Source organism: Bufo bufo, chromosome 6 (assembly GCF_905171765.1).
Source record: "Bufo bufo chromosome 6, aBufBuf1.1, whole genome shotgun sequence".
In the NCBI taxonomy this organism is placed as follows: Eukaryota; Metazoa; Chordata; class Amphibia; order Anura; family Bufonidae; genus Bufo; species Bufo bufo.
This window is the reverse complement of record NC_053394.1, coordinates 40596298-40624139: the sequence shown is the minus strand read 5'-3', so window position 1 is coordinate 40624139 and position 27842 is coordinate 40596298.

Below are 27842 nucleotides of genomic sequence, written 5' to 3'. Positions count from 1 at the left end.
TAAATACATTTTATTTTTACCAGCATTAGCATTTCAGTAGGTTTTGTGCATCATTTATAGCAGCATCCTCCAATCTGTGGCTCTCCAGTTATTGTCAACCTACAACTCCCAGTATGCTCTGACAGCCTGCAACTGTCAGGGCATGCTGGGAGTTGTGGTTTTACAACAGCTGGGGAGTCACAGGTTGGAAACGCTTACAGTTTCACTGTCTGAAAACCGTCAGGTCACAGCATTCATCTCTCCATCATCCAATGGTGTTCAAACCCTAAAAGAATGCTTGTAAGAGGCTACTGATGATGTCATATGAGACTCAGAAAAATGTTACAAATTCCAAACAAAGCTGTTTCTATGCTCCTTGTCTGGTCCTACAAGCCCAATTGTAGTGTGTTCCTGGTGTTTTTTGGTCCATGGACATACTCCCTCTACCATGACCTCGCTCCTGTCATTGAGCTGTACGCTCTCACTGTTTCTACAGTCCAGTTGGTAGACCACACTAGTCCATGAGTGTGACCCCAAAGTGCCAGCTACTGCTTCCAGCCTGTCTTTATCCAGAATACTTATATGATACAACATCCAATGGAACATGTATATTCTATATTCAGGTACTGCGCGATGCACTCCCTGTCCCCCTTCACTGTCAGTGCCCAAAAATACAGTATACAGTAGCTCTACAACTTCAGATTGTTAGTTACCTGTTTCTGAGTTCTTGTCTGTTCAACTCTGTATCCTGTGTCTTCTTCTTTCTTGCTCTCACATCCAAAATGAAGGGGATTTGGGAGGCTGGACCCTATTACTTTTGGTTATACTGAGCTTGCCCTGGCCGGCGACACCGCTCAGTTTGAAAAGTCTGCTCGCTCGTGCTCGCACGGAGCGCTGTGTGACGTCACAGTAGGAGCTACAGATAGCTAGGAGGACCAAAGTAACTCCAACGCGTTTCGAATAAAGCGTTATTCTTCGTCAGGGATGCTAGTTCGGACTCCTAGTGTTGTTTATGTAGGTTCATGTCTCCTCCTTCATTTAACCCCCTCATGTCTTCTACACTTTAGTTGTCATTCATTCAAAGGCAAATAGCTCAATTTCTGAATTCAATCCCGATGGTGCTAATGTGTTCAAATTGAAGATCCAGCGGGTCTCTGCTCTGGACATTTTTTAAATAAAATCCCCCCCTCTTCTATCTTTATCCATTGCTATTTCCCCCATGCTTGTCTTTGTAGTGTCTTGAGAGAGGGTGATCTTCATATTTTCTCTGGATATTATAGATATTATAGATGTGCTCCCCTATCCTCTTGCTTAGGGTTCTTTTAGTACGACCTATATACACTCCCCTAAAGAATTATTGGGAACACCTGTTCTATTTCTCATTAATGCAATTATCTAGTCAACCAATCACATGGCAGTTGCTTCAATGTATTTAGGGGTGTGGTCCTGGTCAAGACAATCTCCTGAACTCCAAACTGAATGTCAGAATGGGAAAGAAAGGTGATTTAAGCAATTTTGAGCGTGGCATGGTTTTTGGTGCCAGACGGGGCGGTCTGAGTATTTCACAATCTGCTCAGTTACTGGGATTTTCACGCACAACCATTTCTAGGGTTTACAAAGAATGGTGTGAAAAGGGAAAAACATCCAGTATGCGGCAGTCCTGTGGGCGAAAATGCCTTGTGGATGCTAGAGGTCAGAGGAGAATGGGCCGACTGATTCAAGCTGATAGAAGAGCAACGTTGACTGAAATAACCACTCGTTACAACCGAGGTATGCAGCAAAGCATTTGTGAAGCCACAACACGCACAACCTTGAGGCGGATGGGCTACAACAGCAGAAGACCCCACCGGTCTCCACTACAAATAGGAAAAAGAGGCTATAATTTGCACGAGCTCACCAAAATTGGACTGTTGAAGACTGGAAAAATGTTGCCTGGTCTGATGAGTCTCGATTTCTGTTGAGACATTCAAATGGTAGAGTCCGAATTTGGCATAAACAGAATGAGAACATGTATCCATCATCTGATGGCTACTTCCAGCAGGATAATGCACCATGTCACAAAGCTCGAATCATTTCAAATTGGTTTCTTGAACATGACAATGAGTTCACTGTACTAAGATGGCTCCCACAGTCACCAGATCTCAACCCAATAGAGCATCTTTGGGATGTGGTGGAACGGTAGTGATGAGCGGCAGGTGCCATATTCGATTTCGACGAAATTCGCGAATATTCGTCGAAACTCAAATATTCGTCATTATTCTAGTTATCGTGATTATTATGCGATTTAACTTAAGGCTACTTTCCTATTGGTTTGATATCTAGAATTAGCGAATATGACGAATGTATTCGTCATATTCCTCAAAACGAAGATAACGAAGTATTCTACATCTTCGTTTTAGCTACCTATTCGTCAACTTCGCTAATTCTAGCAATCAAATAGGAAAGTTGACTATAGAGACAGCTAAGTTTAATTCGCTATGCGATTATATTACTTAGCTTTTTTTTTTTTAAAACTTGAATAGTTAAATACTTGATTATTATAATGATTCTATTTATAAAAAAAAAAAAAGAAAAGTAATATAATCGCATAGCGAATTAAACACAGCTGTCTCTATAGTCAACCTTCCTATTTGATTGCTAGAATTAGCAAAGTTGACGAATAGGTAGCTAAAACGAAGATGGAGAATACTTTGTTATCTTCGTTTTGAGGAATATAACGAATACATTCGTTATATTCGCTAATTCTACCAAGCCAACCATAGTAAACCAGGTCCAAGTTGAAATAGCAATTCGATTAATTCAAGTTATAATAATCGAATTTCGATTTCAACTTAGCACTGCTATATTCCATATTAGGCTAGAATTAACGAATATGGAATATAGCAGTGCTAAGTTGAAATCGAAATTCGATTATTATAACTTGAATTAATCGAATTGCGATTTCAACGTAATTCTCAAATCCGACAGTACATTCTAGTATGGAGACGTTCCCATGGTGATGGGGACGCTCCATGAGCACGGAAGTCGTCAGAAGCGGCAACGGGCACTGACTGGAGCAGCCAGGAATCCTAAGGACAGGCAAGAACTACTTTTGGGAAGTGGGAAAGAAAAAAATTTAACAATAAAAAAAAAAAAAAGAATATTCGAAATATCTAATTTATAGCACTATATTCGAAATATTTGCGAATTATCGAAGTGCCGATATCCACTAAAAAAAAATTGATATTCGAATATTCGCGCTCAACACTATGGAACGGGAGCTTCGTGCCCTGGATGTGCATCCCTCAAATCTCCATCAACTGCAAGATGCTATCCTATCAATATGGGCCAACATTTCTAAAGAATGCTATCAGCACCTTGTTGAATCAATGCCACGTAGAATTAAGGCAGTTCTGAAGGCAAAAGGGGGTCCAACACCGTATTAGTATGGTGTTCCTAATAATTCTTTAGGTGAGTATATAATTTCTTACATGGACATATTATTGCGTATATGACCCCCTGGCTTCTGCAAGTAATATGGTCTCTTATCTTATGTTTAGCCACCTTAGCTCTCCATTTATTTTTTATTTGCGTATTCATGTGTTGTTTCCTACTTATTTTCAGTTTTTTGCACACCCCACATGTGCCGCATGGGAAGAAGCCTGCTTATGGTTTTATTCTTGTGTCCCCATTTTTTATCTGACTTTCACTGTTCTTTTTACTTACACATTTATTTGTGGGGGTTATTAGGCTACCCACATTCCTTGCCTTTCTGCATTTAAATTTGGGGTTGTTTGGGAAGTCATCTCCTATTATTTTGTCTTCTTGCAGAGTCTCCCAATGTTTTTTAATAATCTTCCTCAATATTCCTGCCTGGCCATTATTTTGCGTGATGATTGGCGGCATTTCAAAAGGCTCTCCTTCTCTATCCTTATTCTTCTGTTTTCTGGTCTTTTTGTTCATTAGATCTTGTCTGTTTACTCTCCTACCAGTTCTTTTTGTTTTATTAATTTTTCTTTATTATAACCTCTCTGTTCAAATTTCTGTTGTAATTTATCTGCTTCTACTTGATATTCATCCTTTTTTGTGCAATTCCGTCTAATCCTCATGAACTGGCTTTTTGGAATACTTTCTAGCCATTGTGGAAGATGGCAACTATCCCATGAAATGAAACTATTTGTATCCGTCGGTTTGTTATATGTTTTTGTCTGCATTTTTCCTTCCTCAATGTAAATGGAGAGATCCAAGAAGTTTATTTCCCTATTGCTAAATACCGGTGTGAATTCTAAATAAAATTCATTTTTATTAATTTCATAAAAAAATGTATTTAATTCCTCTTCCCCTCCCCCCCAGATGAATATCACGTCATCTATAAATCTTTTCCATAGGATGAGATTCGCCCGGAGCTCGCCATTGGGGTGGATAACCTGCTGTTTCCACTGGCCCACGTATATATTAGCGAACCCTGGTGCGAATCTCGTCCCCATCGTGGTACCCCACTGTTGTATATAAAATGTGTCTTTAAATAAAAAGTTATTTTTCTTTAAAATAAACATAATACAATCGCCAATAAAATCAATTAGATTTTTTGCCAATTCTCCCTGATTCTGTAAACATAGTTTGACCGCATCACACCCTTTTGTATTCTCAATTATTGTATACAATGATTTTACTCATTGTATACAATAATGTGGTTTCCATTTTATTCCATTTAAAATATTCAGGATGTGTTGGGTATCTTTTAGATGTGTCGGTAACATTTTTACACAAGGTTGTAAAAAACTATCTATATATCTAGATAGATTACTTGTCAGACAGTCGACTCCCGACACTATCGGTCTTCCCGGTGGTTCTACTGTATTTTTGTGTATTTTTGGGTTATGATCAGATGCAGCAATTTTTGGTTGTTTTATTTCCACAAATTCTGCCTCTTTTTTGTTTAGAAAAGCTTCTTCTTTGCGCCTCTTTACTAGTTTGCTGAGTTCTTTCTTGAATACTTCTGTGGGGTCATTTTTTTGTGTCTTGTAGGTTTTTTGATCCCCTAATAGTTTGTATGCCTTCCTCAGATATTTTTCCTTTATCAGCTGGTCTTAAGATGATATCTTCATTTTCCTGCATTTTGTTTAGCGCCTCTCTTTCTATTTTAGATATATTCCCCATGTATTCTCTTTTGGATTTATTCGGGCTCCTAATTTTTCGTATATCTTTTGTTACCATATTCATGAAGCTATTCAGGGCCTGGGAGTATTCCTGACCTGGATGGTATTTGGATTTTGTTCTTAAATCCATGTGTTTGTATTCATCATTTACGCACTCTTCATTTTTTTTGCTTTTCTGCTCCTGATTTTTCTCCATCACTAAATAGCTGTTTTTTGTCCCTTTTTTCCTCCCTGATGCTACAAATTTTTTGTTGTTTTTTCATAAAATACTTTTTTTCAGGGCCAGTTTTCTCATAAATTTCCGAACCCCTATGAATGCTTCAAATTTATTAAATAATGTGCTGGGTGCGAATTTTTAGGCCCTTTTCTAGGATTTGTTGTTCCCCTTTTGTCAATGTGTATTTACTTAAAAATCTTCTGTCCTATCCCTAGTTTAGCTTCCTTTTGTTTCAATTTTTTCTTTTGGGCGAGTTTCCCTCCTCTACTTCCCCTCGTGCACTTCTTCTTTTCAAGAAAAAATCCTGTTTTACTGTTTTTTTTATCGTTGTCTTTTTCTCCTTTTGTTCATTGTGTCCTCTCTCCTGTTTTTGAGATCTGTCTTTCCCTATGTTGTCTTTTCTTGTTCTCATCATTTGGTTTGATGTTCTCGGTCTCTCTTTGTCAATATTGCTGCTGCTATTAACATCCTTCCTTTTTCCTCTCTCTTTATCTGTCTCTCTATCGCCTTCCTCCCCATCTTTCTACAGGCTTTTTTCTCGTTCCCCTTTCTTCTGTGTTTTATTCCTTTGGTGTAGAGGAGATGTTTTTTCTTCATTTTCTGTTTCATAATCTTCTAATGCCTCATAGCGATTATTTATTTGTACATCATTTTTACCATTATCTTCATCTTGTCTCCTCATTATAATATCTGGGGTTAAAGGTGTTTGATGATCTATTTGATCCCCCCCCCCCTCCCACTCCTCCTCATTTTCCTCACGTACCGTTAGGATGGATGTGAGTTCTTCCACTTCCCCATCCTGACTCTGTCTGCATTCATCTATTGTCTGAATGTCCAATGGAACATGCCACCATTTTTTCTTTGTCGGATACAGTAGGGTCACCAGACTTCTATGAACACCGTATTATGGCTCTGTACAGCTTGGTACTTGTACAAAGTCATAGTAAGCTGCATGTACAATGTACAAATACATCATGCCCAGAGCAGTTGTCAATGGCTGTAATGTCCTTGGCAACTCATATAAATATCCAACCAGGGGGCGACAGAGAGCACACTTGAAATATGTATGTTTTTATAGATTTACAGTATTTAACATTTTGCCTACCGCTAAACGACTACGTTTTGGCGGTAGGTTGTTAACTGTAACCTGATGTATAAAAGTGCTGGGTCACATTGCGATCTCCTGGTGCCCTGTGGTGCTGCTGATCTCTGTGACCATGCTGTCATTACAGAGCAGCGGTCACAGTAAGTATGCCATAGACCAGTCAAAGTGGTCTCTCTGGGTGGCATCGTTGTAGAAAGCTGCTATAGCAATCCATCGCAGTGAAAAAGCCACCAGGGGAGCACTCTTCATGGTGTAAAATTAACTGTAAGCCTGCAGTCTGTGAATTAACCCCTTTCTGCTCTGACTGTGGCAGGAAGGAGTTAATGCACTTTTTTCATAAAAAAAAGTAAAAAGTAAAAAAATAAAAAATATAAATTTATAAAAAAATTATTAAAAAATTAAATTAATTAATAAATAAGTGAAATAAAGAAAAAAAAGATTATATCTATAGTTACTAGTTTTAGCAATAGTACAGCTGAGTATGTTTACACATACGCACATCTCCCCGCCCTTTTCGTTCATAAAAAATACAATAAAAAAAATATTGGTTTTAGCAATAGTATAACATACTTTTTCTGTGTAAAATATACAAATGTACTCAGTTCTTTCCCTTTTTTTGCGTTCTTTAGATATTTTTGGCTTGAGATCTTTTGTGAAAGTTAGAAAAACAATTAATATGAAAGGAAAAATGTACATTTTTAAAACTATTTTAATATGTTTTTCCTTAAATTAAAAAAAAAAAATTATATCTGTCATTTAATGGCACAAACAAAAGATCTAAGATACCCAATGAAAAATAAAATCAAATACCTATAGGTTCGCTCAGAAATGAATTAGTTATTTGCTTTTAGATAGTTCCATTGACAAAATAAAAAAATTGGCCTGATAAGGAAGGGGGTAAACAGCAGTTAAAGATAATTGTTTTTTTTCTCTCTAAAGGCTCATTCAGACGGCCGTATGCTGTCTGCAAAAATGCGGATCCTTTTTTTTGCGGATTAGATGCAGACCTATTCACTTCCCTTTTCTTCCATTCTACGGCTCCGCAAAACAAATAAAACATGTCCTATACATGTCAGTGAAAATCAGGACATGGCCCCATCGAAGTCTATGGGTCCGCAAAAATGCGGAATGCAATCTGTATTTTTGCGGACAGCATATTGCCGTCTGAATGAGTCCTAATAGTTGCAAATTCGAAAGTCATTGTTATTGGAGGTTTCTCATAATAGCAACTTTTTTATACATGGACAGGTGTGCAAGTGCAGAAACCATTTTTATAATTAGTGATGAGCTAAGCGAACTTTGGATGTTACATCTGAAGTTGCTGCATTCGAAACTTCGGATTAATAATGTACAGAGATCTATCTCCGTACAGTATTAAAATGTATGGGCTACGATGAGCCACAGTTAGTTATTTGCGAAGTGGCGGGTGACTTAGTTGAATAACTTCCGCAGTTGATTTTTAAAGTGGAAAACCACTTTAAAACTTTAAACTGAACTCAGGTTCAGTTCCGACTGGTATTTTGGAACCGAAGCCGAGTTCGGTTTCAAGTTTTAAAGGGTTTTTCCACTTTAAAAATCAACTGCCGAAGTTATTCAACTAAGTCACGCGCGACTTTACAAATAACTAACTGTTGCTTATCGGAGCCAATACATTCTAATACTGTACGAAGACGGATCTCCGTAGAGTATTAATCCGAAGTTTTGAACAAAGCGACTTCGGATGTAACATCCGAAACTCGCTTTGCTCATCACTACTTATAATGCGGCTCTCCATTCTGAGGGTGGTCATTGGTTGAGAATCCTCTATGATGTCCATATGTCCCAACAGGGCACATGCAAAGGCGTTTTCAAGACTAACGCTTTAACTGTACTATTGATCTTGAGAGGCCATCTGTCAGCAGATTTGTACCTATGACAATGGCTGACCTGTTACATGTGCACTTGGCAGCTGAAGGCATCTGCGTTGGTCCCATGTACATATGTGTCCGCATTGCTGAGAAAAATTATGTTTCAATGTATGCAAATGAGCCTCTAGGAGCAACGGGGGTGTTACCATTAGACCTAGTGGCTCTGCTCTCTCTGCAATTGCTGCGCCCTCTGCACTTTGATTGATAGGACGAGGTGTGATGACGTTTTCACTGCGTGGTCCTGTCAATCAAAGTGCAGAGTGCGCAGCAGTTGCAGAGAGAGCAGAGACTCTAGGTGTAACGGCAATGCGCCCGTTGGTCCTAGAGGCTCATTTGCATATATTAAAACTTAATTTTTATCAGTAAATGTGGGCACATATGGACATAGGACCAACACAGATTCCATCAGCTGCCAAGCGCACATGTAACAGGTCAGTCAGTGTCATAGGTCCAAATCTGCTGAAAGATGCAGTTTAATCCCAAATGTGGTTGGAATAAATGTTCTTCAGAATGCTAGAACAAGGAGGAGGGATAATAATTTCTCCACTCAGTGCTGGGTATGAATAATGCTTAATATGTCTTCATGTCTTTAGTCTGACATAATCAGAAGTGCTATCTTACACATTCCTTGATAAATGCGGCAGAGGACAACAATACTATATATTAGTCATGATTGATATCCAAATCCAGCACTTGATAATTACAGTAATATGCTTCTTTATAGTAGACTAATATCAAACGTCTAACATACACTGAACAAAAATATAAACGCAACACTTTCGGTTTTGCTCCCATTTTGCATTGGCATTTTGAATGCACAGAGATACCGTGACGAGATTCTGAGGCCCATTGTTGTGCCATTCATCCACGACCATCACCTCATGTTGCAGCATGATCATGCACGGCCCCATATTGCAAGGATCTGTACACAATTCCTGGAAGCTGAAAACATCCCAGTTCTTGCATGGCCAGCATACTCACCGGACATGTCACCCATTGAGCATGTTTGGGATGCTCTGCATCGGCGTATACGACATCATGTTCCAGTTCCTGCCAATATTCTGCATCTTCGCACAGTTATTGAAGAGGAGTGGACCAACATTCCACAGGCTACAATCAACAACCTGATCAACTCTATGCGACGGAGATGTGCTGCACTGCGTGAGGCAAAAATGGTGGCCACACCAGATACTGAGTGGTTTTCTGACCCCCCCAGTAAGGTAAAACTGTGCACATTTCAGAGTGGCCTTTTATTGTGGGCAGTCTAAGGCACACCTGTGCAATATTCATGCTGTCTAATCAGCACCTTGATATGCCACACCTGTGAGGTGGGATGGATTATCTCGGCAAAGGAGAAGTGCTCAATAACACAGATTTAGACAGATTTGTGAACAATATTTGAGAGTAATGGGTCTTTTGTGTATGTAGAAAATGTTTCAGATCTTTGAGTTCAGCTCATGCAAAATGGGAGCAAAACCAAAAGTGTTGCGTTTATATTTTTGTTCAGTGTATAATAACAAGCCATTTGTACAACTACACTACAAAGGACACATTATGTAGCTTTACTCAGCTTCAAATAAACAAGGCAGGTCTTAAAAAATATTGAAGAAACCTGCATTTGTGACCCCATCAAGATTATTCTAGACTTTCATCTTCCTCAGAAGAACCTGACCCTTCGCCAGTCTTCTATTTGCTGAGAAACAGAAATGAAAGATTTTCCTGTAGTACATAAAACTTGTGATTACGTTGGGGTTTTATGATATACTGGGGTCTCTTTTATTCCCATACCTCATTTTGTTATTGCTAACAAATTATTTATTGTTACAATGTAGCAGATTATGGCTCTGGAGTCAGATATAGTTATATCATTTATGTTGATAATGTTAGAGAAAAGACAAGACCCTTATGTGTTACAGTAAAACAGCTGCAAAGAGCATCTCTCTCTTTGGAGGACTTGGCAGGTCCGGCATTACATGAACAGTAAGTTGATTTAAATGATAAATGTCTAATACTTATTTTCTCCTCTGGTGGCGAAGCAGGTAAATTAAAAACTTGCCTGGCCCCCCGCAATATTATGACATTATCAGGGACCCCAGCAGTGGCCCGGTCTGTGATCAAAATATTTATTCCAGTAGATCTGTCACTTGGGTAGTTACAACTGACGAGGAAAAGGGTAACAATGTTTAGAACTTTTGACTTTCAGGCTCCAAATCAACCATCCACTACAGCTTTGAACGTGAGACTACCATCATTTTATAGACATCTTGGCTATTTCATACATAAATTGGCCTTGCAACTATTTAGCATTTGATTAGTTCTTGTTTTGCTCCTAAAATTCTAAATTTAAATTTTTAGTATTTTGTTAGTATTTGTAAATCCACCTTTGGCTTTCAACACTGCTTGAATCCTTCTGGACATGCTCTCGATCAGATTCAATCATGTCTCGACTGAAATCTGTTACCAGGTCTCTTCTACATGTTCCGAATGTTGGTGCATACTGGTCAACTCACTTGGGTGCGAATACTGCTTTTTCTTCAACTCTACCCACAAGTGTTGGGTTGGGTTTAGGTCTTGGGACTGTGGGGGCCAATCCAGCACCTCTACTTCTTTGTCACTGAACCATTTCTTCGCCAATCTCGTTGTAAGCTTTAGGTCGATGTCCTGCTGGAACATTATGTCGTCATTTTCATACCCATAGTACTCGATTGTACAAAGTACAGTATTTTTCGCCCTATAAGACGCACCTAGGTTTTTGAGGAGGAAAATAAGGAAAAAAATTGTTTTAACCAAAAGGTGTGCTTTTGGTGGGTTTTGAACTAATGGTGGTCTGTGGATGACACTATTATGGGGGATCTGTGGATGACGCACTGTTATGGGCGTCTGTGTATGACACTGTTATGGGGATCTGTGGATGGCACTGTTATGGGGGATTTGTGGATGGCACTGTTATGGGGGATCTGTGGATGGCACTGTTATGGGGGCATCTATGGATGGCACTGTTATGGGGGCATCTGGGATGGCACTGTTATGGGGGCATCTGGGGATGGCACTGTTATGGGGGCATCTTATGTTATGTGTCATCCACAGATCCCCCCATAACAGTGTCCCTGTGTAGTGAATGACCCCCAATACAGGGGGTGGGGGTCGGCATCTTGTTTGAAAAGGGGGCTAACGGATCGAGAAATTGAAGGAACTGTCAAGTTCGGTGGAGGAAGACGATATCGGGTTGTTTTACAGTCAAAGTCGTTGGATACTTGACCTGGACCGATGGTGGCCTCAATGCTGAGCCATATGTGAGTATCCTACAAGACGAGTTACCGTATTTTTCACCCTATAACGCACTTTTTCCCCCCAAAAGTGGGGGAAAAATAGCACTGCATCTTCTGGGGCGAATGCTGCAATTTACACTGATACACTGATGCTGCACAGCGCGCCCGGCGTGTGTATCAGCGGGGAGGCATTTTGTTTTGTAATGGCAGCGGGGTGCTGTCACTGTATTCTATTACACCGGGCCCCGCTCACTGTAGTAATCATATAGGCAATGTTAAACTGTAGAATTCCTCTCCAATCCAGGCTGTAGTACTTACTACTAACTTCCATAGCAGGCAGGAGGCTGGGTGGCGGCAACGTAACTCACTACGTCACGCGCCTGCGCCATCTGCTTCATTCATAAAGTAGGAGGAGCATGCGCGTGACGTAGTGAGTTACGCTGCCGCCTCCCGCCCGGCTTCCTGCCTGCTATGGAAGATTGTAGGAAGTACTACAGGCTCGATTGGAGAGGAATTCTACAGTTTAACATTGCCTAATCCTATATGATTACTACAGTAAGTGGGGTCCGGTGTAATAGAATACAGTGACTGCTTCGGGCCCCACTGCCATTACAAAACAAGATGCCGGCCCACAATGCCTCCTCCCTCCCCGCTGATACACGCGCCGGCCGCGCTGTGCAGCATCAGTGTATCAGTGTAAATTGACGCATTCACCCCATAAGATGCAGTGCTATTTTTCCCCCACTTTTGGGGGGGGGGGGAAGTGCATCTTATAGGGCGAAAAATACAGTAACCCGTCTTGTAGGATACTCATATATGGCTCAGCATTGAGGCCACCATCGATCCTGGTCAAGTATCCAACGACTTTGGCTGTAAAACAATCTGATATCGTCAGGCTTCCTCCACCGAACTTGACAGTTCCTTCAATTTCTCGATCCGTTAGCCCCCTTTTCTCTTGTTTCTTCCAAACCCATTTGCACCCATCAGAGCTCAGTCTATTGACTTTTGTTTCATCTCTTCAAATCACCCATTTTAAATCTTCTACTGTCCATTGTTTGTACTTTTTTGCAAACTTGAGCCGACGCTTCTAATGATGATATTGAAGTCGAGGCTTCTTCACCTTTTTTCGGGCCACCCATTCAGACTTGTGTATTACACTTGCAAGGATGCCTGTAATCTCACTATTGCAAGGCATACGATCCACCTCCACTGCCGTGTTCGTTGCACCAGAATTAATAAACCTTGTGATGAACCGACTTGTTGACTCTGATATTTTGCCTGCACATCCACCTCTTGGCTTTGGCTTTTCATAGTCTTCCAACAGTCATGGCCTCACATGATGCAGTTTAGTAATTTTCTTGGCCGAGATACCGCTATCGATGAGCTGGATGATGCTATTTCTCTTTTCTTGGGAAATCTTCTTCATGGCTGCTCCTGGAATCAAACCAGTGACCTTTCTCTTGGGAATCAACCTAATAACACACTGAGCTATTAGGGAATGTGAGAACAGGTTGTAACTTGTAGTCTACAAGAAGAAAAAGACTGCTCCACCACCAGGAGCAAAACAGTAACAATGCAGTTACATGACAAGAATCTGCATAACTAATGATATGCTAAATAGTTGCAAGTCCAATTTATATATGAGACAGCCAAGATGACTGTCTATAAAATGATGGTAGTCTCACGTTCGAAGCTGCAGTGGATGGTGAGATATGGAGCCTGAAAGTCAAACGTTCAAAACATAACATAGTTAATAGTCCAACGAAAAACGAAATCCAGCTCAGTCTCGCAGATAGTTAATAGTTACATAGTTAATATGGTTGAAAAAAGACATACGGTAAGTCCATCAAGTTCAACCAAGGGATGGGTGAGGACATGAATCCCAGAAGGTAGTGAGACTACACATTTCATAAGCATTAATGTCATTTACTTTTAAGAATTCATCTAAACCCTTTTTAAAACTGTCCACTGTTCCTGCTGTGACCACGTCCCGAGGCAGTCTATTCCACAGATTTACAGTTCTTACACAGTTTTGATGCTTCTGGAGACTGAACTTTTTCTTCTCCAGTCAGAGGCAGTGCACCCTTGTCTTTTGAGGGCATTTGACATGGAACAGTTTTTCATCGTATTTTTTGTATGGCCTATTTATATATTTGTATAGGTTAATCATGTCCCCCCCTTAGACGTCTCTTTTCAAGACTAAATTAATTTAATTATTTTAATCTTTCCTCATAACTAAGACCCTCCATGCTCTCCTCTGTACTTTTTTTAGTCGCTCTCCTCTGTACTTTTTTCCAGCTGCAGAGCGTCCTTTCTATGGACTGGTACCCAGAACTGAACTGCATATTCCAGATGAGGCCGCACCAATGCTTTGTAAAGTAGTAATATTACATCCCTGCCCCGCGGGTCCATGCCTTGTTAATGCATGACAATATCCTGGTAGCTAGAAATGAGCGAATCGAAGTTGACAAAGTGGAATTCGATCCGAATTTTGGGAAAAATTCAATTTGCACCGAATTTCCTCACGCTTCGAGGTAACAAATCAAATTTTTCCCTAAAATGGCTGCTGCACGTGTGAGGACATGGAGAAAGGAACTCTGGGAAGGCGGGATCACCCATAATGCCATGTGTGACGGACTCCCCTCTTTTGAGGTTGCCACGAGTGCTTGGAGAGGACTACTTGCCAGCCTCTTACCATGCGATTATGGTCCCATGTTGAGAGCACCGGTTTTGTGCAGAAAAGCCATGAGTACAGCCAGGCCAAAGAGACTTGTACTAACTTTTGAATTCCTGGTCTAATTCGTGCCATTTTGGGATGTGTTAAATGTCTATGTGTATTGTAAAGGGTGGGACATTGTATGTTTGAGTAAGTGATGTGTGTTCCATTGTCTCTCTGTGTGTATTGGCGATTGTCCTCTGTCCTGGAGACAACCGAGTTGCAATTCGATTGTCTCTCAGGACAGAGGGCAATGTGTATTCTCCTGCCTGTGTTGATTATGTTAACCATGGTGTCTATGTGGGTTGTAACCTTTGTGTTATGGGTTAATGTATGTTTGTTGTGGGTGTCTCCCTTGCATGGGAGCAGGGGATAAAAGCAATTGTATTTTTTCAATGTGGAGTTTGCCAGTAAAGTATTTCTAGCATTCAGCTTGGGCTAATGTATAGACTTATTTGGCGATACCGGCGATACCAGCGATACTAGCGATAATAGCGATTTATTGCTCTGTGGATTATTTGGCTGTGCTATTTCAAGGGGAGAAGGGAATACTAGACGGTGACACGGATGATACTGTCACAACTGGTGGCAAGCAGCGGGATTTTCCCTTCTTTTTCCCTGCACAGAGGATTCAAGGAAGGCACTAGTGTATGGTGCTTGGAGGGCAACGCTGGCACTCGTGCAGCGACCCTGGCTTTGAAGGAGCTCAAGGGACAGAGCTAGCTACCGGGCAGCGTTCCTAACCACAGCAACATGGAAGAGGAGTTTCACTGGAGGTTACAGCAGTACTTGGCCCAACAGGATGGGCCTTTATCAGAGGAGGGCATACTGGACTACAGAGATGCCACTCGAAAGGGGCTGTGGTATGACGCTTTGGAGGAGGTACAGCGGCAGCGGAGAGAGAGTCTTCCCAGTGAGGAACAGAGGCTCCAGGTACTCGTGGCCCTGCGGTCACCCTTCCTAGGAAAGCAACCCTTGGCTGAGTGGGTGACAGAACTGTGGACCCTGAGTTGGAGGGAGTTGTGGCTGGACAAAGCGTACCGGGCACCAAAGTGGTATGCCACCCAGCGCAACCCATGGATGACTAACCACTATCTGCCGGAGGGAGAGGATTATAATGGTCCGGGCTTACTGTGGGAAGCCTTTGATGAGGGCGATGACTTTGGATGCCCCACAGAATGTCGGTTCTGGGACATCTACGACATCAGGGAAACCGAGCTGGACCTTCCCCGAGCGGACGACCTGGGGCCAGTCACCATGGAGTGGGAGCTGGAGCAGAGCTACCGTCAACTGTTCAACCTAGCTCAACCACCATCCCTCAGCCCAGAGGATTGCCTGGAAATTATACCCTCTTTTGCCCAACTGACCTCAGAGGTGAGCAACCTCATAGACTTGTCCTGGGAGGACCCACAGATGGCAGGTGGAGATGGAACCGAGGTCTCTCTACCAGCCCTATAGTGATGCTGGGCCGCCTGCCCAGATCTCCAGCGGCAGTGCAGATCACAGGGAGAGGAGACAACCGGTCTCTCTCCCCAGCGGCAACCTGAGTTCCAGGGGGAGAAGATGCTGGGTCCCTCTGCCCTACAGCAACCAGAGTCCTGGGGAGGAGAGGCAACCGGCCTCACCTTCCAACAGAAGCCGGAGATTCCGGGAAAAGGGGAACACAAACCCCTCTACACGGGCGCAGATGAGACCGCAGGCTCTGTGCCAGTCCTACAGGGGTGCTGGACGGTCGGTCCAGATCCCCAGCCATCTCCGCAGGGATACCAGGTGGAGGAGGTAAGCGAGCCCTCCCCTTCCCAGCTACTTCCCAACCGAGTTCTGGGGGCAGGGGATGAGCCTGCGATGCCCACTGATACCTCCAGCCGAGTTCTGTTGGCAGGGGATGAGCCTGCGATATCCACTGATCCCTTCCCAGCGGAAGAGCTGGCACCTGGGCAGAGCGCCGCTAGCCTCTGCTCCACCGACCCCATTGTTACAGGACTGGATTGCACCCCCCTCGCCCCAGCAGAAGAGCTGGCATCAGGGCCGAGCGCCGCTAGCCTCTGCTCCACCGACCCCCTTGTTACAGGACTGGCTTGCACCCCCCTCGCCCCAGCAGAAGTGCTGGCATCAGTGCAGAACACCGCTGGCCGCTGTTCCCCAAGTAGCCCCAGCGGTTTGCCTTGCTGCACCAGGGAGACTGAGGATGCGGAACTGTTTCACCACAACCTGGGACCTACAGACCAGTACTGTCCCTGGTGGGTGAGCTACCCTGTTAACTATTTACCGTGGGTGAGCAACTCTGCTAATGTTTCTTTGTGGGTGGGCTTTCCGACTAATCTAGGTATTGACCGACAGGAGGTCAGATACCTGTTTAGTCTTAACCCCAAAGGGAAGATATGTGACGGACTCCCCTCTTTTGAGGTTGCCACGAGTGCTTGGAGAGGACTACTTGCCAGCCTCTTACCATGCGATTATGGTCCCATGTTGAATGCACCAGTTTTGTGCAGAAAAGCCATGAGTACAGCCAGGCCAAAGAGACTTGTACTAACTTTTGAATTCCTGGTCTGTTACGTGCCATTTTGGGATGTGTTAAATGTCTATGTGTATTGTAAAGGGTGGGACATTGTATGTTTGAGTAAGTGATGTCTGTTCCATTGTCTCTCTGTGTGTATTGGCGATTGTCCTCTGTCCTGGAGACAACCGAGTTGCAATTCAATTGTCTCTCAGGACAGAGGGCAATGTGCATTCTCCTGCCTGTGTTGATTATGTTAACCATGGTGTCTATGTGGGTTGTAACCTTTGTGTTATGGGTTAATGTATGTTTGTTGTGGGTGTCTCCCTTGCATGGGAGCAGGGGATAAAAGCAATTGTATTTTTTCAATGTGGAGTTTGCCAGCAAAGTATTTCTAGCATTCAGCTTGGGCTAATGTATAGACTTATTTGGCGATACCGGCGATACCAGCGATACTAGCGATAATAGCGATTTATTGCTCTGTGGATTATTTGGCTGTGCGAATTCAAGGGGAGAAGGGAATACTAGACGGTGACACGGATGATACCATCACACCATGCATGCAGCCAATCAGCAGCCAGCCAGCTGATGTCACAGCCCTATAAATAGCTATCTTGGATTCTGCCATTTTCCATTGTACTTAGTGCAGGGAGAGACGTCAGCAGGCGCTAGAGACAGTGCTAGAAAAAAACTTTATTGTGCAATTTACAAGTACAGGGAAAGATTATTCAAGGTGTAGGGAAAGGATAGGGAGGAATCATTCCACAGCATTTATGGCAAATGTCAATATTTTTTTTGTAATAGAACGTAGATGACAGATCAAACGTTTAATCCGAGTAAATGTATCATTTTAAAGGAAAAATACGTTGATTCAAAATTTCACGGTGTCAACAAATCCCAAAAAAGTTGGGACAAGTAGCAATAAGAGGCTGGAAAAAGTAAATTTGAGCATAACGAAGAGCTGGAAGACCAATTAACATTAATTAGGTCAATTGGCAACATGATTGGGTATAAATAGAGCTTCTCAGAGTGGCAGTGTCTCTCAGAAGCCAAGATGGGTAGAGGATCACCAATTCCCACAATGTTGCACAGAAAGATAGTAGAGCAATATCAGAAAGGTGTTACCCAGCGAAAAATTGCAAAGACTTTGCATCTATCATCATCAACTGTGCATAACATCATCCGAAGATTCAGAGAATCTGGAACAATCTCTGTGCGTAAGGGTCAAGGCCGTAAAACCATACTGGATGCCCGTAATCTCCGGGCCCTTAAACGACACTGCACCACAAACAGGAATGCTACTGTAAAGGAAATCACAGAATGGGCTCAGGAATACTTCCAGAAACCATTGTCAGTGAACACAATCGACCGTGCCATGCGCCGTTGCCAGCTGAAACTCTACAGTGCAAAGAAGAAGCCATTTCTAAGCAAGATCCACAAGCTCAGGCATTTTCACTGGGCCAGGGATCTATTATAATGGAGTTTGGCAAAATGGAAGACTGTTCTGTGGTCAGACGAGTCACGATTCGAAGTTCTTTTTGGAAATCTGGGACGCCATGTCATCCGGACTAAAGAGGACAAGGACAACCCAAGTTGTTATCAACGCTCAGTTCAGAAGCCTGCATCTCTGATGGTATGGGGTTGCATGAGTGCGTGTGGCATGAGCAGCTTGCATGTCTGGAAAGGCACCATCAATGCAGAAAAATATATTCAGGTTCTAGAACAACATATGCTCCCATCCAGACGTCATCTCTTTCAGGGAAGACCCTGCATTTTTCAACAAGATAATGCCAGGCCACATTCTGCATCAATCACAACATCATGGCTGCGTAGGAGAAGGATCCGGGTACTGAAATGGCCAGTCTGCAGTCCAGATCTTTCACCTATAGAGAACATTTGGCGCATCATAAAGAGGAAGTTGCAACAAAGAAGGCCCAAGACGATTGAACAGTTAGAGGCCTGTATTAGACAAGAATGGGAGAGCATTCCTATTTCTAAACTTGAGAAACTGGTCTCCTCGGTCCCCAGACGTCTGTTGAGTGTTGTAAGAAGAAGGGGAGATGCCACACAGTGGTGAAAATGGCCTTGTCCCAACTTTTTTGGGATTTGTTGACACCATGAAATTCTGATTCAACATATTTTTCCCTTAAAATGGTACATTTTCTCAGTTTAAACTTTTTTTCCGTGATTTATGTTCTATTCTGAATAAGTTGGCACCTCCACATCATTGCATTCAGTTTTTATTCACAATTTGTATAGTGTCCCAACTTTTTTGGAATCCGGTTTGTATGTTCTAAAACCTTTTTTGGCGTATATGAGTGGAAAAAAAATAAGGGCCTTTTTTGCCGTTCAGTGGTGCAGTTATATGTTCTAAAGCCCTTTTTGTCGTGTAATAGTGGCGAAAGAAAAATATATTAGCCGTTCAGCAGTGCAGTCATATGTTCTAAGGGCTCTTTCACACCTGCGTTCTTGTCTTCCGGCATAGAGTTCCGTCGTCGGGACTCTATGCCGGAAGAATACTGATCAGGATTATCCTAATGCATTCTGAATGGAGAGTAATCCGTTCAGGATGCATCAGGATGTCTTCAGTTCCGGTACGGAACGTTTTTTGGCCGGAGAAAATACCGCAGCATGCTGCGCTTTTTGCTCCGGCCAAAAATCCTGAAGACTTGCCGCAAGGCCGGATCCGGGATCAATGCCCATTGAAAGGCATTGGTCCGGATCCGGCCTTAAGCTAAACGTCGTTTCGGCGCATTGCCGGACCCGACGTTTAGCTTTTTCTGAATAGTTACCATGGCTGCCGGGACGCTAAAGTCCTGACAGCCATGGTAAGTGTAGCGGGGAGCGGGGGAGCAGTGTACTTACCGTCCGTGCGGCTCCCCGGGCGCTCCAGAGTGACGTCAGGGCGCCCCAAGCGCATGGATCACGTGATCACATGGATCACGTCATCCATGCGCATGGGGCGCTCTGACGTCATTCTGGAGCGCCCGGGGAGCCGCACGGACTGTAAGTATACTGCTCCCCCGCTCCCCGCTCCTACTATGGCAACCAGGACTTTAATAGCGTCCTGGGTGCCATAGTAACACTGAAAGCATTTGGAAGACGGTTCCGTCTTCAAATGCTTTCAGTACACTTGCGTTGTTACGGATCCGGCAGGCACCTCCGGCAACGGAAGTGCATGCCGGATCCCAACAACGCAAGTGTGAAAGAGGCCTAAAGCTCTTTTTGCTGTGTATTAGTGGCAAAAGTAAAATATAGAGAAATAATAGAAATTAGGGGGGCACTCTGCTATCTGGAACCAGGCGGAGAGATTTATATATTTAAATGTAAAATATATTAAAGGCAAGCTTCCATACATGTAAATACTCCAAATCGCAGGTATTATATATGATCAGGTCGACCGAGTATTCTAAACATAAACATTTAAAAAAAATTATTAAAAATTTGTAAAAGTATTCAGAAATGTGCAATAAGGTTATAAGTGTTGTCTCTATTCCATATATCCCCCTAAAAAGGTCCACTGAAATAGATTCCTTTTTCTGTAGTATTTGTTACGCTGAGCGCTCCGGGTCCCCTGCTGGCCTCGGAGCGCTCACAGCGTATTCCCCCAGGCAGCACTCCAGCGTCTCGGCGTGTGCGTCCTCGCTCTCTAGGGCGCGCGCGCGCCGGGACTCTTAGATTCAAAGGACCAGTGCACCAGTGATTGGTGCCTGGTCCAAAGGGGTTATTAAGGGTTAAGGTTGTGAGAGGCAGTGCTAACTTAATTAGGCTGCACCTGTGCACTGCCCATTTATACCTTCTCCTCCCACAGCTTTCTGCCGGATCTTTGTGCCTTGTGCCTCAGAGAAAGCGTTCCCTACGATGTTAGTTTGCCTTACCTGTTGCCGTACCCGTTGCGACCGTCCACTCGCCTTTGAACCTTTGCCGCCTGCCCTGACCGCTGCTACGTCCGACTATGCTCTTACCTTCTCCCTGTGTACCACGCCTTATCAGCTGCCAGAGAGGTCGAGTTGTTACTAGGGGACACGACCAGGTAGTTACCGCCGCGGCAAATCCATCCCGCCTTGCGGCGGGCTCTGGTGAAGACCAGTAACTGCTTAGAACCGGTCCTCTAGTACTACCCGCGCCATCGCCTCTCTGGTCCAGAGGATTCACTACCTGTCCTGCCAGTTCGTGACAGTATTAATAGATAAAAAGTAGTAATTGTCACAGAATATCCATATATTGAATTATAGTAGTTATGCAATCTTTGGTAAAGTCACCACAATATCCATATACTCAAATGGATAATAACACTCCTTATGTCCTGTATATCTTGGTGTTAGCCCCCCTAATTTCTATTTTTTCTTCGCTGATACCTCCTGGAGTAGTCTCAGTTCAGAGATTGTTGACCCATGGAGGCCAAAAGAGACTGTTGCAAAACAATGAGAGGTCATGTAAACCTGTAGTTAGGGACTAGCCAAGGCCAGGCATTTGTACTATACAATATCAGTCCAAGGGTCAGGTCAGGCAGCAAAGAGTCAATTACAGATACAGAAAGAGGCGAGTATATGGACAGGCAAAACAAGACAAAGGCGCATCTTATCCTACTTGACTACTAGAACCTATTGCTTAGGCACAGTGGCATCTCTAGCTTTCAAATTTTGGGGGGGCACACTGGAGGCCAGGACAAAAGTAGGGGGGGGGGAGCTATAACAACGATACATTTACACAAGTACGCTTAGAAATGCTGCGATACTTTACCCAATACCTAAAACCGCAACAGGGAAGAAAAGTCCTGCTGTCTGTGGTTTAAAAAATAAATAAAAAAATCACTCAGATTTCAACATGTCCTAGCTGCCTGTGGATGACACTTTTATAGGGAGGGGGATCTGTGGATGACACTGCTATGGGGGGAAGGGGATCTGTGAATGACACTGCTATGGGGGGGGATCTGTGGATGACACATACCGTATATAGCATCTTATGCTATATGTGTCATACACAGATCCACCCCATGACAGTGTCATTCCCATTTCCCCCTCTATAACAGTGTCATCAACAGATCCCCCTCTCTATAACAGTGTCATCCACAGATCCCCCTCCCGCCTCTCACAGGAGTGTACATTTGACATTTCTAAACTGTAATCCATATCCTGCATTAACTTTAAATCCGGATTCAGCGGTCGCTCATCTCTACTAGTACCTTAACCTTACACCACTCGGCTAGCTTCGGCAACAGGGCCAGGCTACAGCCTTCAGGTACTGCCTGTTAGTTGTTACCGAGCGAGTGCTGATTTCTGCAGGTCAGACGATACGGATTACAGTTTAGAAGAAATGTACACTCCTGTGAGCGGTCCAGTGGTGGATCCAGAGCCTGGTCTCGGGAGGGGCACTTCCAGATTATTTTCTGTCCGCCGCCACAGAACAATGGTGCTTATAGAACAGACTACACAGTGTAGAGGTATACTGTACATTGTGTGGCACAGTGTAGAGGTATACTGTACATTGTGTGGCACAGTGTAGAGGTATACTGTACATTGTGTGGCACAGTGTAGAGGTATACTGTACATTGTGTGGCACAGTGTAGAGGTATACTGTACATTGTGTGGCACAGTGTAGAGGTATACTGTACATTGTGGGGCACAGTGTAGAGGTATACTGTACATTGTGGGGCACAGTGTAGACGTATACTGTACATTGTGAGGCACAGTGTAGAGGTATACTGTACATTGTGGGGCACAGTGTAGAAGTATACTGTACATTGTGGGGCACAGTGTAGAGGTATACTGTACATTGTGGGGCACAGTGTAGAAGTATCCTGTACATTGTGGGGCACAGTGTAGAGGTATACTGTACATTGTGTGGCACAGTGTAGAGGTATACTGTACATTGTGGGGCACAGTGTAGAGGTATACTGTACATTGTGGGGCACAGTGTAGAGGTATACGGTACATTGTGGGGCACAGTGTAGAGGTATACTGTACATTGTGGGGCACAGTGTAGAGGTATACTGTACATTGTGGGGCACAGTGTAGAGGTATACTGTACATTGTGGGGCACAGTGTAGAAGTATACTGTACATTGTGGGGCACAGTGTAGAGGTATACTGTACATTGTGGGGCACAGTGTAGAGGTATACTGTACATTGTGGGGCACAGTGTAGAGGTATACTGTACATTGTGTGGCACAGTGTAGAGGTATACTGTACATTGTGTGGCACAGTGTAGAGGTATACTGTATATTGTGTGGCACAGTGTAGCGGTATACTGTATTTCACATGAAAACTTACAGTTACTTGGCTTGGCCCTTGGGGATCTCGGACACCACTTCAACACTTTGGCCGGGGGCTCGGCGGAGCTGATGTGTTTCATCCTAATGAGAAAGATTTCATAATAAGGATTTGGAGAAGGGGCAGAGGGATAGCAGAGCAGGGAGAGGCTGGTGCTGCTACTAGGGGGTCATACCATGGGGGAGTAATAAAGCCCACCATAATGCCCCCCAGTAGAAATAATTCTCCTTATAATGTGACAGTGCAAATAATACCCCCTTGTAATGCCCCTAGTTGAGCTAATGTCCCCCATAATGTGCCAGTATAAAATACCCCTATATAGTGCCCCCCGTAGATGACTCCATAGTACTCCTCTCCCCCCTTCCCCATAGTACCCACCATAATGTGTCCCAGTATAAAATGCTACTGTACAGAGCCCCCCATATAAAATTCCCCTTCTTTGTGGCCTCAGTAGATGCCCCTATAGTGCTCACCAATAACGTGCCAGTAATAAGTGCCCCCCATCACATGCCAGTAATAAGTGCCCCCCATCATGTGCCAGTAACAAGAGCCCCCCATCACGTGCCAGTAACAAGAGCCCCCATCACGTGCCAGTAACAAGAGCCCCCCAATATGTGCCAGTAACAAGAGCCCCCCAATACGTGCCAGTAATAAGCCCCCCATGTGCCAGTAATAAGCCATGCCCCCCAATGTGCCAGTAATAAGCCCCCCCAATGTGCCAGTAATAAGCCACCCCCCAATGTGCCAGTAATAAGCCACCCCCCAATGTGCCAGTAATAAGCCACCCCCCCAATGTGCCAGTAATAGGCCACCCCACCCCCCAATGTGCCAGTAATAAGCCCCCCCAATGTGCCAGTAATAAGTCCCCCCAATGTGCCAGTAATAAGCCCCCCCAATGTGCCAGTAATAAGCCATGCCCCCCAATGTGCCAGTAATAAGCCATGCCCCCCAATGTGCCAGTAATAAACCATCCCCCCAATGTGCCAGTAATAAGCCCCCCCAATGTGCCAGTAATAAGCCTCCCCCCCAATGTGCCAGTAATAAGCCGCCCCACCCCCCAATGTGCCAGTAATAAGCCCCCCCCAACGTGCCAGTAACACTTGTAAAAAAAAAAAAAAAAAATAATACTTACCTCCATGTCAGCGATCATGCAGGCCTCTTCTGGCCTGTGTCCCGCGCTGTATCGCTCAGGCGGCACGATGACGTCATCGTACCGCCTGCGCCGGCCTCAGATAGGCTGCCGGCCTAGTGCCTGCAGCCTATCAGAGAAAGGGGAAGGGACACGCCTCTCCCTTCCCTGCACCGCCGCAGCACAGGCCGGCAGATGACTATGGAGATGAGCGCAATGGAAGCGCTCATCTCCCTGTGCCCGGCGGCGGCTCACTTGCATTTTAGTTGGGGGGCACAGCATGATGTAGGGGGGGCCGTGGCCCCCTCTGGCCCCCCCCTGGCGACGCCACTGCTTAGGCACCTTTCCACAAGGTAATGGATGGGCAAGATTGAGGTATGAACACTGACCCTGTAAGAGTTACAGGAGGCATGCACACCCTACGGGTGGAGAGAGGCAGAGCAGGAGAGCAGCAGGCCTCAGAGTGGACAGAGTTGTTCTGCTTCAGGGGCCAAACACACTGGCAGGGAACAGAAGGATGATGGCAGGGATGGACAGCCAGGAGAAAACATCAGATAAGGGAAGGTGAGCATCCGGATGGCTCTGCCCACTGAAAGGAGAGATGCGAAGCTGGGTACAGAACAACAACAAAACACTTATTAGGTATCAGGAATCCATAATACTGCTTTGAACATGACTTTAACTTTAGATTTTTTTTAAAATATTTGTGATATGCTACCTATGGACCAAAGTTTCCACATTTTATGTCAATAGGTTTTATCAAATGGAAAATTCATCTGAAAAAAAAAAAGACAGTTGTACACAAGGAGTTTTGTATGACAGCAACGCACAATTTAGAGTTTTATTTCACACAGAATTATCCATAGTATACTGGACCGCTGCCTATTGTGAATCCTGCCGAGCACGCCAGATTTCAAATTTTAATCATAACTGGATCCAGACTGAAGTGGGTTTAACATTGGTAACTGCTTCTTTGTGACACCTTCAAGTGTGTTCATGTTTTAACTCCATGTTGTGCTGTCCCAACATTTCTTAATATATCTTCCTTTCTGATATAGAGGAGGAATAGGAGCTTCTTGCATACAGTTTTATTACTAAGCTCAGTGTGGTGTACAGACAGTGCAGTGAGCTGCTAAGCTCCCCTAAGTGGCAGCTGCTGCTAGCAAGACTTTTTATTATTTAACTCAATGTCTGTGCAAGACATTTGGAGCTCTTTATAAGATAAACTTTGCTCCAAGTCCTGTAAAGAATATGAAACCATTAATCAGCACAGAATTTTGAATCTACTTAGATGATAAAATGATGTCCAAGGATGGACAAAACCATAGGGAACTTGGCAGACTTATTACTAGAAGCTTTTATTTGAACACTGGCAATTACACAGACCAGGAAAACCCAATAACTTCGAGCTCAACATTTTAATGTTTTCTTACTGTGATATTGGTAATACAGTAGCCGGGTTAGGCTCTATTATTGATACAGTATTGAATACCTAGTAGCAATCGATGTACAAACCCTGAAAGCACTGGAGTCGATCTCTCTAATTATATCATTGAGCAAAAAGGCATGTACAGAGAGGATGGAGAACTCTGATGAAAATTAGGTTGGTTTCAAGAGCTGCTTGAAACCACCCTAGTGCTAAAGGGGGTTTCCCATGGAAAATATGCAATGAATAGGTCATTTCAAATAAAGTATTATTTAATCATCAGTGAAATAAAAACATTGTTAGGTTTTTATGTATATTTCAGTTTTCTCTTTGGTAGTGCCCCCTGCTGATTCTCGTGCGGCTGATATTCTGGTCCACCTTCTGCATTTAGTGGTGGACTGCCATGCCCAGTAGCCTCTCTGCTCACACTTGCATTGTGAGCTCTGATCCTACTTGCGAAGCAGCCCAGGCACCTTTCATTAATTCATACCTACTTCTAAATTCGTAGAAGTATATAGCTATATCTCTCTCTAGACAGTGTAGAACCAAACTTTATGGGGGGCCAGGAGTGTTGATAGAGTCTCAAAAGATCCAGGGCCCAAGCCCCAAAGTGTATGGCCCAATTCTCTAAGTCGACCCCCCTCCCCACACACTCTAGCACTAAAGACATTTTACTGTACTTGCTATACAGCTATACAGCAGCACATACTTCTCACATCCAGTGCCATCCAGGTGACGTCTCCTCTGATATAGATCATCTTATTATCCTCTCCATTCGGCCCGGACAACTTCTTTCAGCGGCGCCTTGTCTCTCCAGAATGCGACACACGGACATCTTAGCTTCCTCACCATTCTATCATCATCTCCCAACCTCGAGTCCTAACAGTGTTATCCTGCTGCTCGCTGTGCTCCCCAATACCCCCAAATACTATTCTTAAGAAATATCAGTGCTCCCCATAGTAATAGTGCTCCTCATAGTCCCACCAACAGCATTTCCCTTCTAGAATGCCCTCATTAGTAATATTGCCCCCTACCGTCCCCCTAAAAGTGATAATGCTCCCTAAGAGTGCCCCCATTATTAGAAGAGTCCTCCAGCATTAATAATGCCCTCACAGAGCCCCCAGTAGAAATAAGGCCCCCCTAGTGTCCCCCAGTGGTAATAAAGCTCTCTACAGACCCCTCAGTAGTAATAAGGCCCCCATAGTGCTCTTAATAGAAATAAGGCGGATCTATAAGTCCCTCCTATAGAGCCCCCAGTAGTAATAAGAACGCCTAATGTCCCCTGGATTTAAAATGCCCCCACAGTGCCCCCAGTATTTATATCACCCCCTACTGTTATAATTCTCACCCTGAAGTGCCCCAGTATTTATAATGCCCCCTGCAGTGTGCACTGTATTTTTATTCCTCCCTTTAGTGCCCTTAGAAATTATAATTTCTCAGCCCCTCCACCACACAGTCCCATGTAAATAACATTATTTCCCTCCCTCTGCCATAGAGTCCCTTGTAAATAACATCACTCCCTATCTTCAGCTCCTCCAATATACAGTCCCATGTAAATAACATCAACCCCTCCCCAGCCACCTCCAACATGCAATCCCATTTAAATAACATCACCCCCTCTACAATCAGTCCGATGTAAATAACATCACCTCCTCCCACAGCCGCCTTCAACATACAGTCCCATGTAAATAACATCACCCCCTCCCAGCCACCTACAGCATGCAGTCCCATGTAAATGACACCATCCCCTCAACATTCAGTCCCATGTAAATAAAATCACTCTACCCCACTCCAACATACAGTCCCATGTAAATAACATCCCTAACATATAGTCCCAGTTAAATAACCACAACTCCCAACATTACTCTTCCTCTCACACTGAGAATCTCTCCCTTCATTTACCTCTCCTCATGTAGCAGACCTCACCACAGCTTCTGCCCCAGGACTTCTCTTCACTGCAGGGTGCCATCCTCTCCTGCACTGGTCACATGATGGTGACAGCATTGCAGCTCCTGAGGACAGCAATACAGTTGTATGTATCTGGCAGGCAGTACATTCGGTGCCAGGGGCTCAGGTCCGAATGTATTAACCTAGCAACGCCCCTGATGGCAGCATTACATTATGTAGCACTACTCATTAGTAAAATTGATGGGGCTGTGTGTGAGCTGATTGCAATGCACTCCTGAGA